Source organism: Hyperoodon ampullatus, assembly GCF_949752795.1.
Source record: "Hyperoodon ampullatus genome assembly, chromosome: 1".
Taxonomy (NCBI): Eukaryota; Metazoa; Chordata; class Mammalia; order Artiodactyla; family Ziphiidae; genus Hyperoodon; species Hyperoodon ampullatus.
The window spans coordinates 217,589,753-217,608,654 of NC_136914.1; the positions used below are offsets into that span (position 1 = coordinate 217,589,753).

At 52.9% G+C, this 18,902-nt stretch overlaps 1 protein-coding gene across 4 annotated transcripts in view; it reads left to right on the plus strand.

The window, feature by feature from the left end:
* GRK5 (G protein-coupled receptor kinase 5) overlaps positions 1-18,902 on the plus strand; it is a gene marked incomplete at both ends in the record, with an annotated part of 218,293 nt that overhangs the window by 105,134 nt on the left and 94,257 nt on the right. The gene's annotated exons all lie outside the window — the stretch shown is intronic.

Sequence of the window (18,902 nt, forward strand, 5' to 3'; positions counted from 1 at the left end):
GGCCAGGCAGCTCCAAGAGCAGAGGGCGCTTGTCTCCCGAGGGGCTGGCACAGCCAAATGCGCAAGGGCGGTCTGTCCCCGGCCCCGCTCCGGACACGGCTGTGGTGAGGAAACTGGGGGACTGGACGAGGACTCTCTGTGCTGGTGGGAGCTCTGGCCCTCCTCCCCGCTGTGCCCAGGGTGGGGCTCTCCCGCTTGCTGTGTGAAGGCGTCTTATCTGCTCCTGACTGCTAGAGGTCACGGATGTGCCATACTGTGTTTATTATACTCAGATCCTTTGAGTGTGCATATAGGATGCTGCTGTCACCCAGAACTCTGCAGGCCCAGCTGCTCTTGAGACTCCTGCCTGGGGCACTGGGTGAACTGCCCTGCGCCTGCTGTGGAACATGAGGCCACTCGTGGCCGTTTAGCTTTTCTGAATGGCTTCTCCGCGTGGCCTGGCCTCCACCAGGTGGGACTCACATGCCGTCCCAGGCCTGCTCAGTCCTCTCGCCGGGCGCCCCCCTCCAGATCCTTCCGTTGTGCTGTGACAGCAGGTGACCTGTTCTCTCTGTGCGCCCCACATGCCCAGCACGGAGGAGGAGCTCCCTTAATTGGTGTTAATGAAGTGGAAGGAAGCCACATGCATCCCACGAAGGCAGCTGTGAGCAGGGGAGAAGTAGGGTGCTAAGTGGTGGGGAAATGACCTCAGACCCACCTTCCGTCCTTAAAACCTCAGGTCGGAGTCCCCACGGTGTTCTTGGGGCTGAGAGTGCAGTTGGCCTAAGAGATCAGGGCCTCTGGGTCCAGGCAGACTCGGGTTCAAACCCCACCCGCTCTCCAGCCACCTGACAAGCTACTTAATCTTGCTGAGCCTCAGTTTCCTCAGCTGAAAACAGTGCTCATGAACCCAGTCCAGTGAGACCAGGTGTGTGAAGGGCTTCGCTGGAGCCCGGGACCACGCCCCTTAGCACTTGACTTTCTTCCTGGAATGCACAACAGCTCCCACTCTGCTGGGCCACTCTTGTGTTGGGGGTGCCCACGTTTGCCCTTGATCTGGAGGTACGTGGGGCAGCGGGGGGAGAGAAGATGGGCTCTTCTTCTGGGGCTGGGAGGATGTCGGGGAGGGTTTTGCCACTGACAACTCACAAGTAGCCTTCAGAGAGGGGAGAGGAAGGAGAGTCCCTGGAATCTGCCGCCACCCTCCCGGGGCCATCTGGTTCTTTAGGCCTGGAGAGAGTAGGGCCTAGGGGTGGGGAGGGGTGGGGACCTCAGATGCCATGGTCTCCGCACACCCCTGGGGAACCAGACCCTCTTCTCCATCCTCTTCGTCCAGGGTGAGCAAGTTCACCAGCCACCACATGCCTTTCCTGGATGCTGAGCCCAGCTTTTTCTCAACAGGCCCAGGAATGGCTCCCGCTCAACCGCGGAGCCATAGGGCTGATCCAAGAGACCCTTCTGAGGTGTTGATTTGGAAGAGAGAACTTGAAATAGGAGGAAAGGACCCTCCAAAGTGGGGAGCTGTGTAGAGAGGCAGGGTAACTGCGTGAGGGCCAGTATCACCTGGGAGGGGCCCAGCAGGTGGAGCCCATTTGCTTCTCTGCCTTTGGGTTAACTGCCTGCAGGTGGTGGTGTCTGGAATGGTCCTCGGGGCCCAGCCAGCTCTGAAGGCCACCTCCTCAGAGAATTTAAATGAGCTCCTGGCCAGGGTCTTTCAAAGCATCCTGCCCTTTTGTCAGGGCACCTCCCACCTCCCCACCTCCCACCCCCAGTTATTATTGGATGTCTGTTTGTCCCTCAAGTGCGAAAGTCTCCTCGAGAAGGATCTTTTCAATTCACCACCATGTGCCTGGTGCCTGCTTGCAGGAGGAGCACAATAGTTGGATGAACGAGTGAAGGAAAGAATGAATGAAGTGGTGTGAAGGAGTGAACACTGAGTTTCTGCAGTGTTTTAAATAAATGGAAGAGTGTTGAGAGTCATATGAGGAACATTCGTGTACCTGCCACCTGGATTAAAGAAACGTTAATATTTTGCTATATTTGCTTCGTGTCTCTTGAAAATGGAAAACACAAACGTCAACTATAGGACTTCCAGTTCCAGACAACATGGAGCAGATGCGTTGTTTCCTATCCCCACCCCCGCCCCCCACGGGCAGTCCAGAGCTCTGGACATCACATATAAAAAAATATAAGAAGATTCCTAAAGGGACTTCTCTGGTGGCACAGTGGTTAAGAATCCACCTGCCAATGCAGGGGACACGGGTTCGAGCTCTGGTCCAGGAAGATCACACATGCTGCGGAGCAACTAAGCCCGTGAGCCACAACTACTGAGCCCTCGTGCAACAACTACTGAAGCCCGCGCGCCTAGAGCCCATGCTCTGCAACAAAGAGAAGCCACCGCAGTGAGAAGCTGGCGCACCGCAACGAAGAGTAGCCCCCGCTCGCCGCAACTAGAGAAAAGCCCGTGCCCAGCAACGAAGACCCAACACGGCCAAAAATAAATAAATAAATAAAATAAAAACAAAACAAGACAAAACAAGCATTTAAAAAAAAAAAAAAAGAAGAAGATTCCTAAAAATGGAGGAAGAGGCAGACGGGCTGGGACCTCAGGATGTGAGGGGTGATGTGCCAGTGAGCTCCTGGCTTTTCTTTTTTGCCTCCCTTAAAGTCCAGGGACCAGGTGCTAGAGAAACTCACTACCTGGAGATGCCAATGGGTGCAACAGAAAAGGCACCCCCCGCCAAAAAAAAATCCTGTTCTCTCTAGCCAGCGGCCTGGGAAAAGGACAGCTGAGCTGAGCTGGCCCCTCCAGAACGGTCACACTTCAGCCACAGTTCACTTCAGCAACATGGACGCCTCACTGTCTACCTTTCTTTTCACCTATCCTAGTGCCAGACTCAGAGACCCAGGGCTCCCTCCCTCTCCACGTCTCTCCTCTGTGACACACAGATCCTGATACTTGGAGGTGGGCGAGTTCTGCCGAGGTTCAGTCCCCGACACCAACTCTCAGTGCCCCCCACTCTAGCCCTGCTCCCCGTGGGGCCTCCAGGCATTGCCCCAGAAGTGCCCCAAATGCCCCTCACCTTCCAGTTGGCCCGGCTGCACCCTCTTCACTTCCGGTATGGGGGACCCCCTGGAGCCTAGGATTCGCCTCTGAGCTTTTCTCTGTCTGTGGATTCCACCCCATGGGCCCCATCCCCATCTGTCCATCAAGGTCCATAAACGGGCCTCTTGTCAGGGTCCACTCCCCTGGGAGGGTGAGAGAAACGTGCACGCTGGCGTGTGAAAATGAATTCTTCTGTTCTCCTAGAGGGATTGAAAAGACTCTGTGTATGAGTGCAGTGTGAAGAGAGGCCGGGAAAACAGGAAGGCCGCCATAAACCGAGGGGCTGCAGCTCGCGGCGACCGGCCCCAGGGCTCGGGCCTTCCTGCGTGTTTACAGTCCGTCGCCCTGGTGTTTGCCCAGCCTCTGCTGGGGTCCTGCTGGAAGGCCTTCTTAAATAAAAATCTCATTTCTTTTCTAGACCAATATACAAACCAAACAGTGGCAAATGCCGCATTTATTTTTCTTGTGGACACATGAGCTCACTTTCTGAAGCTCTTTGGGAGGATGTCCCAGAGCAGGCTTTGGGCCAGGGTGATGAGGCCCTTATGGGCCCAGAGGGCCACGTGGGAAGGCTCTCCATCAGAGGGGAGGACGGAGACCACAAGGACCCCGTTGACTGGCCGGAACAGTGGTCTGTTAAAGCCACACCCTCTCTCGCCCCCAGCACTGCCCTGACAACCACAGGCCATCTCCCCCAGCAGCCAGGGGGATTCTGAGAAATGAAAACGGCACCCCTTGGATCCCCTGCTGAAACTGCTGCAGCAGCTGCTCCCACCTGTAATAAAAGACAAACTTCTCACCGTGGCTTATGGGCCCTTTGGTCGTTGCGTGAAGCCTAGGGATCCCTTCTCAGAATAACGCTTTTACATACAGAAAATAAAATACGCAGGGTTGCAAAGGAAACCAGTTCTTTTCAAGTAGTTATTAGATACTTTAAAATTTTATGATCTTGAAGTATATGTGCTTTTTTTTTTTTTGCGGTACGCGGACCTCTCACTGTTGTGGCTTCTCCCGTTGCGGAGCACAGGCTCCGGACGCGCAGGCTCAGCGGCCATGGCTCACGGGCCCAGCCACTCCACGGCATGTGGGATCCTCCCGGACCAGGGCACGAACCCGTGTCCCCTGCATCGGCAGGTGGACTCTCAACCACTGCGGCACCAGGGAAGCCCATATGTGCTTTTTTGTTAGTACTTTAATAAGGCCCAGCAGCTGGTCTAATAGCTACTGTAATTTTGAATTAGTGAGGAGTGTAAGTGATATTTCCAGATATCTGCAATGACGGTGATATGAATGGGTCTGAGATTTCTGTCGTTGACAAGTCCCAGGCACTGCTAACACTACTGTGGGTTGTTGTCAACATGTGTGACTCAATGAAGTGCTCCTTTCCAGTTAGAGGCCGGTGAAGAGAGAGAAGACATTTTTCTCCGTCCAAGTTCACAGACCCCCCGAATCCTATCCACGGACCTCTTGACAATGCCCTTCCTACCCTGTCCTATGTGAGCCGGCCCTCGCCTTTGTCTCAGTCACTCCCTCCTCCTCCATTCACTTTGCTGTGCTGGTTGCCCTTTTGTCCCTTGACTACCCCAAGCTTGTCTGTAGCCTGGAGCCTTTGCCCCTGCTGTCCTCTGTCTGGAATGCTCTTCCCCACACTTCTTCTAGGGGGCCTTTAGCTCTCCGTTCAGATATCACCTCCATAGAAAAGCCTTCCCAACCAGCCTTTAGGAAGGAACTGGACTTGCCCTCTAATTGCTGTCTTTCACACTGTGCTGTTTATTAATGTTCTTGGCCTGCGCCCCCAGCTGCAGTCATCCTTTGTTTAGTTGTTGACCTGTATATTTTCTCTCTCCCTTACTGGACTGGATGTCCCATAACGATACTGACTGTGCCTTGTGTGGGTCACCACTAGAACAGTGCCTGGCACACAATAGGGGTTCACTAAATGTTGGGAGAGTGAATGAAGGAATGAATGAAGTGAAATATTGGAAATGAGGGCTCTGTTTAAAAATTCTGTGACATATGCTTGCCATACCCACATTTAATTTAGCCAGTGGTTTAAAGTCATAAAAGTTCAGACTTAGGAGGCACCTTGGAAAGCATCTGCTTTAAGTCTCCCTTCCCCCACTCCCTACTAGATAGATGAGCAAGTCAGAGGGGCAGGTGACCTGGTGGCTCCTGGTCCAGGCCCGTTTCCCCTGAGGCTGCAACTGGAGTAATTCTCACAGTGATGTTAGGCTTTTACAGAATTCTCGACTCAAGGAACTAGAGAGCATCTCTCTAGCCACCCATTTCAGACCTGAGTCTGAATTTCAGAGCCTGTTAGGCTCTAAGAGGAGAAGTGACCTGCCCAGGACAGTCCAGGCCCCTGGTCCTGAGCTGCAGCTCTCCACTCCCCAGCATCATATTGACTTTATAAACATTTTGGCATCAGCCCCCAGCCGCTACCCACAGCAGAGAAACTCAGTAGGTACTCGGAGGGATAGACATTTCTGTCTCTTTTTTCTTTCTTTTATTTTCTAAGTATGGGTAGCATGTTCATTTGCTTATTCAACAAGTGTTTACTGAGCACTTATGATATGCTGTGCACTGGGGAAACAGGCCTGATTCCTGCCCCCCGCCCCCCGAGCTCATTCATGGCTGAACCCAAGAGACTGGCAGAAATAAAGAGGTGATAACAAATTCTGAGAAAGGTCCATGATGGAGGGACAGGTTGCCGAGCTAGAGAATAGTGTGGAGGGTCTTCCACCCGTCAGGAACTTCCCTGGAGGAAGTGACGTCACTCTGCGCCTCCCAGGGCATCTCTTTGTGTGAGCTCCCTGGGAGCATGGACCACGTGCTCTCCATCTTGGGGTCTCCGTCGCTGGCACAGTGAGTAGGTGGATGGATGGATGGGTGGATGATGGATGGATGAAGTGACTGAATGAATGGATGCTGCCCTCCTCCCCAGCCTGGAAACCGTAACTGGGATTGGCAGTAACGAGTATTAAGACAGAGAGTCCTTGCCACATGTATCTACTTCCAGTGTGAGCCCCAGATATGAGTAACTGATTTTAGACAGTCCTGGAGGGGAGCAGACAGATCATGAGAGAAGGAGGGTTCTTTGATATCTGCTTGATGAAACATCAAATAATGGCATTCGTTAGTAAGCTAATTGTAAGATAATTAGAGGGTCCAAATCAAAGAAGTCCTCAGAATGACCAAAACTTGGAAGGCTGGAACGTCATTGTGAAGATAAAAGATTGTTGAGGTCTGCAAATATTTCTCAGTGACGCAGAAAATTCTGTTGGGCAAAAAGTGTGGCATTTTTATTTATTTAGCTCAGGCTCATTGCATGCTTTTTTCTTTCATTAAAAAAAAAAGAGTATGAGTGAAAGAGTTGATTATTCCACTGTTTGGCGGTATTTCTGTAGGAACTGTCCAAAAGCTATATAATAAATCAAGGCCCCTCCCCACCCCCTGGTGAGGCTGACATTTACCAGGAGGCTGTTCGCAGAAAGTAGCCGCCGCGGTGCCCTGTACACTCACCGACGGACGGGACGGGAGAGATTTCGTTTGCCTTCTGGGACAGCGTCTTGCCAAAGTCTTAACTCTTTCCAGGAGCAGAAGCTCTAGGCTGTGGGGGATTCCTGGAAGAAAATGGAGACTTTTAACCTTAAAGAAGAAAAAACAGAATACTGTAATAATGTGAAGATGCCTTGAACTAGCCTAGTTTTGACTATTCACCCAGCATTGCTCATGGTCTTTAAACAAGAAGTCAGCTTACAAATATTTGTTGAGCTCCTGCTGGGTGCTGGGCATTGTTGCAGGCCCAGGAGCTGTACCATTGGCCACAGAAGCAGGGTCGTCTTGTGGAAGGTCACTGGCATTAAGGTCAAACGGTGGCTCTGCTGCTCCCAGACGTGTGACATGGGGCAGGTTGCTTCATTTCTCTGGGTTGTCGTCTCTTTGTCTATCAAATGGGAGACACTATTACCAACCTGGTAGAACCGTTGGGAGGGCCAGCAGAGAGCCTAGAAGAAGCCATCCTTGTCACCTTCGTCATCATGGTGCTAGTGGTACGTGGCAAAGGCTGAAGGCCCTTGGGGGAGGGCTTTAGAGTTTCCCAAAGAAGCCTAATTGGCTGCAAACGATGAATGCGGTTAGCTGCTTCTGCACTGACATCTCGTGGGTCCAGTGCCCCAGGGACTCCAGCCTTGGGATCCTTTGAATCCTACCCTTCCTTGAGCCCCTGCCTCTGGCCTCCCCTTCCTGGAGGCCACCCTGATATCCCTGCAGCCCTCAGCCCTCCTTCTTCCCCTCAGCCCCACAGCACACCTGTGGAAGCCGATGGCATCACACTGTGCCCAGATCCCTGGCCTTGTAGGTTTCTTTGCAGGGACATATGGAAGGTTGCACCCCAGAGCCCTAATAAAGGTTACCCCTGGGGAAGGCATAGAGGTCAGAGGGGATATTAGCTTTATCTGTAAGGTGATTTTTTTTTTTTTTTTTTAAGGAGAATGAATTGGCGAGTTATTTGTGTAAGTGAAAGTTGAATGAATAAATACAGGATTTGCTGCCTGGTTCCACAGTGGGGCAGTGGGATTGGTGACACCATTGCCCTCTTTCCTAGTTGATTTTGGGTCCCCTGATGAGTCTGTGGTCTCCAAGAAGATGGTCAGAGTCTCTCCATCTTTGCAGATCCAGCAGGACTGTGGCTGTGTGGCTCCTGCCCGGTTCTGCTGGGATGCTGGCAGGCAGGAGCCACCCTGTTGCTTTCAGCAGGTAGGGTCTCAGGGCCTTCAATCCTGCAAGGCTTTGGAGGAAACCCAAGCCTGGATCAGCTCAGCCTGGCCCTGGACCCCATCCTTGGAGTCTCCAGCCTCCTCCTGGGCTGCTCAGCTCTGTGCTCTGACTGGCAGGGTCCCCCTCATCAAGCCCACGGTGGTCTCCTGCCTGCACATCGTCGATGTCCACTGAGTGGAATGGGCAGCCGGGGTCCTTTCCCAGAGATGTGACAGGGGCTAGTCCATGCCATGCTGCAAACAGCCTCCTTTTCTGCTCGTCCCTGTTCAAGGGCTACAGGTTCCCTGGCATTGCCAGGCACGCATCAGGGTCTGGAAAGGAGTATGGGCTCCTGGGACAGGTCTCACCCCACCCAAGGGTCTGCATGATCCGGTCCCCTTCAGGCCTGCCAGGCTGGCACACAAGCTCTTGGTTTCATCGCCAGGTAAGCCGAGTCTTTCTACAGACGTCATTCTCGCCCTTGGGGTGATAAGGGCACGTCATGTATGTTGTTCTGACACTTGCCATGCTCCGATAAGGCACAGCATCTGCTTGTCCTTGGAGGGCAAGATAAATTTAGATGTGGCGGATTTAGAACATCAGGTGACCTGTTTGCAGCTGCAGCTCTTACGAGGGAGAGGGTGGCCTGGCTAGTTTGCTGGGTGTTACTCTCACCTCTACACCAAGATGAACAGCCACTGGAAGGCAAGGGCTGGATCCTTGGTGCCCAGCCTGGGCTTGGGTGCAAGCAAGATGCTCAGTGATCCTAGCTGGTGGGTTTTGTGTTTGGAGATCCTTAGAATGGAGCACTGATAGGGATTTTACAGATGATCTGAGATTGTGGTTTTCAAAGGCTGCCCTGCAGGGAGCATGAGAGATCCAGAGCAGACTTCTATCTGAACAGGGTTTCTTTTTACCTTTTATATTTGGTAAGATTTTATTCCAGAGTGAAAACCAAGTTTGAAACCCACTGCTTTAGGCCAGGTCTCCCATTTTCCAGGTAAGTAAACTGAGTCCCAGAGAGACAAGTGACATGCCAAGGTCTCCCTGTGACCTGACTCCAAGGCAAGCTTTCCCTCACTGTGTTAGTCGACTCAGGCTGCCAGAGCAAAATGCCACAGACATTTATGGGGGCTTAAACAACAGAAATTTATTGTCTCACAATTCTAGAAGCTGGAGGTCTAAGATTAAGGTGTCGACAGTATTGTTTCCTTCTGAGCCCATGAGGGAGAATCTGCTCCAGGGTTTCCTCCTTGCTTCTCATGGTTGTTGGCAATTTTCAACATTCCTTGGCTTGTAGAAGCATCACCCTAATCTCATCTTCACCTTAACATGGCATTCTTGTTCGTGTCTGTGTCTGTGTCTGTCCAGATTTCCCCGTTTTATAAGGGCACCAATTATATTGGTGTCATATTGGACTAGGATTTACCGTAATGACCTGATCTTAACTCAGTTACCTCTGCAAAGACCCTATTTTCAAGTAAGATCACATTCTGAAGTACTGGGGGTTAGGACTCCAACATGTCTTCTTTGGGGGTCACAATCCAACCCCTAGTACCACCTTCTCACATGGTCTCTGGAGTTCAAGTTCAAGGGGCTAGAGGATCCCAAATCTGACGAAGTCTGAGGGTGGATCCTTCCCTCCTTCCTGACCCCAGCTTGGGGTTAACCCCTGCAGGCTCAGGCTGACTTCTTCCCACAGGCCACAGGAATGTCTACAAGACAATTCACTGCTTTCCAAACCATGCTGCGTGGTGCTTTTTTGTTCCCTCTTTTTTTTATTGTTGCTGTTATTGTTCAAGTAATTGTAATTGGTAAATTACTTTGCTAAAAAACATAAGAAAGGCCACCCATAATTTTACCACTCAGCTATAGCTAGTTAATACTTTCATGTAATTCCTTCTAGCTTTTTTTCCCTGTGTACATACCATGGTTTTGTTTCTTAATCTTTTTCTTAATATAATTTCAAAAATATTTTCCCACGTCATTAAAAACCTCCATAAACGTGATTTATGTTTTTCCACTTGGCGCATATTTATTGAGTGTCAGGCACTGGGGATACATCAGTGAACAAAACACAAAATTCCTGTTCTCTTGGGCCATCCAGAGGGGTGAGTGTCTACACCAGTGGACAGTGGGGAACTAGCCTATTGCCTTCCTCCCAGCATTGGTCCAGGCCCCCAATCTTTCCCCACCTGTGGCTTATTTATTTCCTGAGGGCGGATTCTTCCTTTAAGTTATCTTGAAAATAAGCCCTTTTGGGACTTCCCTGGTGGTCCAGTGGTTAAGACTCCGCTCTCCCAATGCAGGGGGCACAGGTTTGATCCCTGGTGAGGGAACTAGATCCTGCATGCCACAACTAAAAGAGCTTGCATGATGCAACTGAAGATCCCGTATGCCACAATTAAGACCCGCTGAAGCCAAATAAATAAATAAATTTTTAAAAAAAGAAAGGAAGAAAAGAAAAGAAGCCCTCTCCCATTAGCCTCCAATGAACCTGATTTTTCAAGGCTTCCTATCTATCCCATGTATATATTGTACTTTTGGGGTATTTTCCCTCTAGTTTTTGCCATTACAGTTAGCGTTCAGATGAGCATCTTTGTACTTCATTGTGATATTGCTCAGAGGTGAGAAAGCCCACACTGTCTTTTTTAAAATTTATTAATTTATTTTTGGCTGCATGGGGTCTTTATTGCTGCGCGTGGGCTTTCTCTAGTTGCAACGAGCGGGGGCTACTTTTCGTTGTGGTGTGCGAGCTTCCCATTGCAGTGGCTTCTCTTGCTGTGGAGCACAGGCTCTAGGTGCGCAGGCTTCAGTAGTTGTGGCATGCAGGCTCAGTAGTTGTGGCTCGTGGGCTCTAGAGCACAGGCTCAGTAGTTGTGGCTCTCAGACTCTAGAGCGCAGGCTCAGTAGTTGTGGCACACGGGCTTAGTTGCTCCGCGGTATGTGGGATCTTCCCGGACCAGGGCTCGAACCCATGTCCCCTGCATTGGCAGGCGGATTCTTAACCACTGCACCACCAGGGAAATCCTCACACTGTCTTTCTTTTTTTTTTTTTTTTTTTTAACCCCACATTTGTTTATTTATTTATTTTTGGCTGCGTTGGGTCTTTGTTTCTGTGTGAGGGCTTTCTCTAGTTGCAGCAAGCAGAGGCCACTCTTCATCGCAGTGCGTTGGCCTCTCACTATCATGGCCTCTCTTGTTGCGGAGCACAGGCTCCAGATGCAGAGGCTCAGTAGTTGTGGCTCACGGGCCCAGTTGCTCCGCGGCATATGGGATCTTCCCAGACCAGGGCTCGAACCCGTGTCCCCTGCATTGGCAGGCGGATTCTCAACCACTGCGCCACCAGGGAAGCCCCCTCACGCTGTCTTTTTGAAAGCAGACGCATGTAGCTAAACCCGAGTAGCCTGTGCCATGACCTCTGCCTCTCTTGCTTCTTCTGGAATGTTCTGTTTCCCGCTTGTGCTTGCGTCCGCAGATGCCATTAACCTGAAATGTGCCTCTGATGGACAAAGCCAGCGAGGTTTGGTGAGCACCTCGGCCCCGCTTGCCAGCCCCAATTCACTGCAGTTGCAGGCATGAGAAGGGCTTTTCTGTCTGTTTTAAGGCCTGTTGCTGAAAACAGGGGAAAAACAAGCTGGTTTATGCAGCAATGGGGACCTCAGACCAGCACAAGAGGCCAGCCGACCCGCAGCAGGCTGAGCATGACAGTTCTGCCCCATAAAGAGACACTAGGACAACACTCCTGATGGTCTCTGCTCAGACTATTTACAGAATTTATTTCCCAGGCTCTGTCTGTTCAGCAGCACCTTGGCAGTATTGCCCCAGCCTCTGCCTCAGTGTATTAAACACCCCTTGTTCGGAGTACCCCAGAGCTAGCACCCAAGGGAGAGTGAGAAGAAAAAAATGTGGGCGGAGGGATATTTGGGGCCAATATAAACTTTCAAATTAAAAAAAAGAAAAAAAGAACAACACCGAAAAAATGTATCCCCTAAAGGGCTCCTGTGGGCATGAGCTCCTACTGACTTCTCTCTGCGGCCCCTTCCAGCCAGTGTTAGGAAGGAAAATGCAAAATCAAGAAACATGCAAATCGAGTGCGGCTTTTCATTTGTTCGTTTTTTCTGTTTCACGGTTGTGCTGTCCTTGCATTGTCTTTAAAAATTATTATTTTTTTAATTATTATTATTTTTTGGCCTCGCAGCTTGCGAGAACTTAGTTCCCTGACCAGGGGATTGAACCCGGGCCCCCTGCATTGGGAGCACGGAGTCTTACCCACTGGACCACCAGGGAGGTCCCCAGCCTTTCCTTCTTGTTTCCTCCCTTCTCCAGGCCTTTGCCCAGCACACATCCCTAACTTTGCCTGGTAATTGACTCAACCTTGGTCTTCTACCTTGCAGGTCACTTCCTCCAGGAAGCTCTCCCTGGTGACCTTACCTAGTCTGGGTTTGGTCCTCACCCTGTGGCAGTCTGATGACTAGCCTCTTCCTCCGCTTGACCACAGGGTAGAGCTTGGATCTGCCTGGCACTGTTTACCCAGCATCCAACACGAGTGTCTACCCTGCACCGTGCCCTTTTAGAACCTTAATTTTCTTTCCTTGCTGGGATATTTTTGCCTTAATCTTCCCAAATCCTGGAATGATTGCTGATGGGTCTAATTTTTCTCTATGAGTTCTTTTAAAAGGCTCTGGAAATGTGGATAGAGAATGGCTTTCACCTTGTCAGTTCTGAAGTAGCTGCTTTCATCACAAAAGGTTCAGGACAGAGGTGTCCAACTATACCCCCAAGGGCAGTGACCCCACTTTTCTCTCCCTTTCTGACTCAAGGGGCAGCATGGGAGAGTTGGAGGAAGGGGTGTGTGCTGCCAGGCCCGCTGTCACGCCAGCCCCCTCTGGTTGGTGGGCAGAGATGGACACAGAGCTGACGCTGCTCCAGGCCTTTAGCTGAGACCAGCTTGAGGTAGAGCAAGGTGCCGAGAGTGGCTTTGCTAACAGACGCCATCATCAGGCTTGGGTGTCAGCCACTCTGCAAGTACCTGGCAGCTGTAGGCACTGTGCATACGCCTCAGGCAGGTCAACTGGCACAAAGCTTTTGAGGGGCTAACCCAGCTCTGTCAGTTTGGTACAGAGACAGCAATGAAGAGTGTGAGGGACCTGGTTTTGAGCCAGGCTCTGTTCCTTACTGGCTATGACTTTGGGCAAGTGATGTAACTTCCCTAATCCTCAGTTTCTCTATCTGCAAAATGGGAATAGGAGTGTTGCGAGGATCACCTGGGGACGGGTGTGGGGAGAGCTCTGCACAGGGCTGGGCTCACAGTGGGTGCCCACGGGCGGCCGCTTCATCCCCTTCCTCTTCCTTATCTCACTGTTGTCAACAGTTGGTGCAGTTCAGAGCTTCGCCTCTTGATTCCCTGAGTGGTGGTTGCCAGGTCCTGCTGGGTTTAAGTTTATCTGTTCATTCATTCATTCATTCATTCATTCATTCATTCAGTAAACATTCATTCAGTAAAGACTGTTAAGTCTTTACTCTGTGCCAGGGATCTGGGGAGCTGCCAGGTGGTAGGGAGCTGCTTTCCGGAGTGGCTTTTGGTAGCATGGACTGGGCCGTGTATTTCCTTTACGTAACCTGGATATAACCCTTTTCCCTTAGCCCTCAAATCTCTGTTTACTAACTCTCAGCAGGCCCAGAGGTTCCAGATGGTTGCCCTCCACACCTCCTTCTTTAAACGCCATCTCCTCTCACCCATCCCTCTGGCTCCAGGCAGGAGGGGTCTCAACCAGTTCAGACACATGGAGTGAGAGCCAGTTCATCCGCAAACCCCTGTCCAGCTTTCACTCTGAAGGCCCAGCGGAGGGTCCCCAGGGGGCATGTGAGGCCAGCTCCATCCCTTAAAGAGCTGTCCCTGGTTGGGGAGACAGGGCAGAAAGCACACACATGGTGCTGGGTAACAGCCACGTGACTGTGGGCAGCTGTCAGATGTCTGTCCTTAGTACCAGGTGCCCAGAGGTGGGGGGAGAAGGGGGACAGAGACGTCTGTGTGGGACCGGAAGGAGCCAGCTGAGTCGTGGCAGAAAGGGAAGACTTCTGGGGTCAGCGGATTCAGCATCATCCAACCAGCAAGCATTTCCTGGGCACTTACTCTGGCCAGGCATCAGGCTGCTTGCCTAACAGACACATACTCATCGAAGTATTACAGAACCCTATGGACCAGGGACTGTTTTCCCCGCCCCCCTTTTTTTTTTTTTTTGGCCACGCCGTGTGGCATGCGGGGTCTTAGTCCCAACCAGGTATCAAACCCATGCCCCCTGCAGTGGAAACGTGGAGTCTTAACCACTGGACCACCAGGGAAGTCCTCCTATTTTATGGATGACGATGCAGAGATCCAGAGAGATTAATGAACTGCTCAAAGCTACAGAACTCTGGAAGAAGCAGAGAGGACATTCAAACCTGGGCCTGCGTCAAGGCCATGCTGGCTGTGATTTCCACCATGTTGGCCATGGTTTCCCCGTGGGGGTGGGACAGCATGGGGCACATTTGGAAGGTGGTGGTGCACTGCTTTGGTGAGCTTTGTGCAGAGAAGTCAGGAGTGAGAAGAGGCTAAGAGAGGCTGGGTGGAGCCAGAGACACCATCCATGCCTCCAGCGTGGAAGGTTAGGTCTTTGTCCTGCAGGTAGTAGGGAGGCATTGAATGTCCATCTCTGACAGCCCCTGCAGCCATTCCCAGTGAGAGCAGAGAGCAAAGGGAAGCAGGCAGGGCTTCCTGGGTGACATGAGATTCATTCACTCCTCCAGGTATTTATCCTTTACCTACTGTGTGCCAGGGAGAAATGAGACAGTGTTTCTCAAGTACCCGGCCCGGGACCTGGAACGTCCCAGAAATGGCCACCGCTTCTGATGGCAATACGCCGTGGCTCAGGTGATGCCACAGTGGGCAGGAGTGGCTGGGGCTTCCTCACCCGCAGCGTCAGTCTTGGAGCAGGTTTCTCTTTGTGATGCTGGGAAACGGGATGCCTTTCACATCCCCTGTGAGGTCTCCGAGCCGGCAGCTGTTCCCGCTGCCCACCTGTCTTTCCCCTTCTTTTCGGGGGTGATTTCTCGTTCCCCTGCTGTCTGTCCTCTCTCCCTCCTCCCCCGCTGGACCTTTTAGAAGGTGGCAGATGGGCAGGAATGTCACACTGGCCGTCTTTGACCGGGATGTGCCTGGGGTCCGGCTGGGAGATCACCTCGGGCATGGTCCAGGTGCGGCTTGCAGATCTGAGTCGACTGGGCGTCAGAATGTGGGTTTGGGTGCAGATGGAGCTCTCCGCCCTTGGCAGTCCTCTGGCCTCCTCCCCTGGCCAGTCAGCCAAGAGATTCATTCCCTTGGGGCTTTTGCCACCCTCTGTCCGTGTTTGGCTTTAACGTGAAAGGAATAGTTCTCAGCTGTGTTTGCCTGCTGCTGTGTTAACTTCCCACTCATGCCCAGCCTGCACCCCTCCTGGACTCCTATTTCCTGCAATGACTTTACTGGGTAGAAACCTCGGAATTTCTGTCCCCAGTTGGTGGGATCTACCCCCCTCTTCTCTGTCTCTTTGCTTTGACGCTCAGTCCTGAGGGCTGAGGTACAGCTGGCACCTGGCTCACCTGAGGGGAGACCAGGCTTGTGCTGTCTGTTGCCCTCCAGCTTTCTGGAAGAGTCTGCGGGGGTTCCCCCTTGTTGAGGGGCTTGTCCTCGGCCTGGCCTTTGTGACCCAGCGCTGTACTATGTGCGTGCGTGTGCGTGTGTGTCCATCACCAGACCACGTGCCCTGAAGGCAAGCTGTTGGCTGTCTTTTATCCCTTTTGCCTGAACAGATGTCAGGTGGAGTGACTCTGACCTGGAGACAACACCGGCAAGGGAAGGCAGTGGAGAGAGTTCTGGGCCAGGAGACAGAAGTTCCAAATTCTGCATGGTTCCCACTTACCAGCCCTGTGCCTTAAGCCAATCACCCACCTCTCCAAGCCTCGGTTTTTGTTTTGTTTTCAATGAACAGGCTTTATTTTTTAGAGCAGTTTTAGTCTGGTGGAAATATTGAGCAGAAAGTACAGAAGTTCCCATAGAGCCCCTGTCTAAGCCTCAGTCTTCTCACCTGTCAAATGGGGATGGACACTCACCTTGTTCTTACTGTGCTGGGGGTTGTATAGAAACCACCCCTCCCCTTGCCCCCATTTTATGGATGACACGGCTGAGGCTCAGAGACAATGGGCCTGTTCAGGACCACTGGCTGGGGAGTGTGAGAGCCTAACTGCAGGGGTCCAAGCAGGCAGTGAGTGGGCAGGGGAGGGACGAGCTGAGTGGGACCTTCGGCTTATAAGGCCTCCTCAGGGGCGTGGAGAGTCTCCCCAGGAGCAGCTCTGATCTCCGCCGCCTTGGTTTGCAGCAGGGAGGAAAGCGCAGTGCCTCCCAGTGGCCACCGAGCTCACACGTCCCTCCTGGGGCCCCTTCATTCATTTGTTCAGTGAGTCCTTGAGTGCTGACCAGGTGCGGTGCCAGTGCCAGGTGCTGGAGATCCGAGCTGTAGTCGTTTTCGAGCTAACAAGACTCCTGGAATATCAGAGCTGGAAGACCTCAGTCCCATTCTAGCCACACCCCTCACTCTGCAGGTGGGGAAACTGAGGCCCCACAGAGGGACGGACGGGCAGACAGGAGGCTGAGGACGGCAGGAAACGAGGAGGGGCCTGGGTCTGCTGGCTCGATGGCCAGGCACCATGGGCCCAGGAGGTGCCTTAGTCGAGGAGCCTGGCAAGCCCAGCCGCGGCATCTTGTGCGGGGAGGGGTGGGGTCTGAGCCGGGGAGGAGCAGTTCTGGGTCTGTGGCAACAAGGGACCCGTCCTTGGCTCCTGGTCTCGTCCCATCCTGCCGTAGGGCTGAGTAATCACTTGCTGGGCAGGTCGTGGGGCTGCCACGCTCAAGGGCAGCCTCTGAATTAGGAAAGGGCTTCCTCCCAGAATCCCGGCCCTTCCCTGGGAGACAGGGGCAGCTTGGCAAGCAAAGAGGGCAGCCTCGCCGGTACCCATGGGTACAGCCAGGTGGTGCCAGGTGGCACCGTCTGTCCCGTTGTGTTCCAGCATCCACCTTTCTCTGCCCCATGAGGGAGGGCAGAGTGACACCCCACGGGTGAGCTCTTCTCTCGCCCACCCGACCCCTGGACAGGGGCTGTACCTCAGTTCCGTGTGCCCCCCGGTCGTGTAGCACAGCGCCGGCACCCAGTAGGTGCTTGTTGTGTGTTTGATTAACGAGGGGTCCTGAGGCCTGGTTTTCGTTTATGCTCTGCCACTACCCACCCACCTGCATCCCTCTTCGTTCAAACTGCTGGGAAGCCCACAGCCCAGTTTTGTGCCAGAAGCATAGCTCTCCTTTGTCAGATGCCCTGGGGGGAGAGTGTTTTCTTCCCCCTCCCCCTTTGCTGATTATTTCCTCTTCTTTGTCTTTCATTGAACAATTGAACTTGTGCTTTTATTGGAAAATGGTGTGGATCCTTCTGAGACGTGCGCAAGCAACAAATAACACCAGTCATCAGAAGTAAAAAGGAGAAAAGGCCCCCCCGCTCCACCTGGGAAGTAGGTGCGTCTGAGCTCTGTTCCGCCTCTCTGGCGAGAGGGCAGATGAGCACCCGCCCTGCTGACTTCGAGGAATGTATGGGCAGAATGCTTTTTTTTTTTTTTTTTTTTTTTTTTGCGCGGTACGCGGGCCTCTCACTGCTGTGGCCTCTCCCGTTGCGGAGCACAGGCTCCGGATGCGCAGGCTCAGCGGCCATGGCTCACGGGCCCAGCCGCTCCGCGGCATGTGGGATCTTCCCGGACCGGGGCACGAACCCGTGTCTCCTGCATCAGCAGGCGGACTCTCAACCACTGCGCCACCAGGGAAGCCCCAGAATGTATTTTGACAGGCCAGGGTGCTGGGCAGTGCCAGGCCGGTGCCTGCCCCGGGGCTCTAGAAGATGAGGCCACTTGGGCAGGAAGATGCCACAGGCCTCCGTGGAATTGGCTGTGGAACAACTGGCCTGGAGGGGCCAGGGCTTGCCCGGCTGGGCGCAGCTGGCCAGCTCCCTATTTCGAACAAACTGGCTGAGACCTTGGCTAGACCGGCCATCGGAAAGTGCCCCGGAGGGGAATTAGACATCCTAAGTTATAGCACTGGTGGCAGGCCAGCTTCGTGTGTTGCTTTGCTTTGCTCTTCTGTCCCTGGTAAAGAGATACAGTGACAGGGCATCCACAGTGAGCAAAGACGGTGACATTGTCCAAAAAAGGAAAGAGCTCGACGGAGAGGTGTAAATAGGAGCGCGGGGCTGGGGGGTGGCCGGATGACAGGGCGGCTCTGCTCAGCCCTCCACCACCACCGGAGGGCTGCTCTTGAGGTCCTGGCCACCGGCAGGAGACAGAGTTTTTGAGATGTTGGCGAGAGATGAGGGTTGAGTAATCTCCCCTCATCCTGCACCCTCTTCCCTCGCCACACCCTGGCCATCACATCATAAGAGAGAGTCTGGGAGAATGAGCTCTAGGTGGCCCATTTGCTGTGTTCAGAAAAGAACTTGTGGCTTTGAGACCAGAGGGAGGAGAGGAGGGAGGGCGGAGGGTGCTTGTGGTCTGTGCTGGAGGGAGGTGGGGCCGGTGAGGAGCTGATGGGGCTGGACTAGCCGTGGGCCAAGCCTGGTCCTCACTGGGCTTCAGGGTTACAGAGATGCAGACAAAAGGCAGGACAGCAGCTCAGGGGGGCGGCATGGCTCTGGGAGGTGGGCCAAGGTGATGCTTCGTCAGACTATATTTCCGATGGTTCTGGAAGGAAAGCAGTATCTTTAAAAGGCAAACAGGTTCAGTTCTTTTTTTTTTTTTTTTTTTTTTTGCGGTACGCGGGCCTCTCACTGTTGTGGCCTCTCCCGTTGCGGAGCACAGGCTCCGGACGCACAGGCTCAGCGGCCATGGCTCACGGGCCCAGCCGCTCTGCGGCATGTGGGATCTTCCTGGACTGGGGCACGAACCCGCGTCCCCTGCATCGGCAGGCAGACTCTCAACCACTGTGCCACCAGGGAAGCCCCAGACTCAG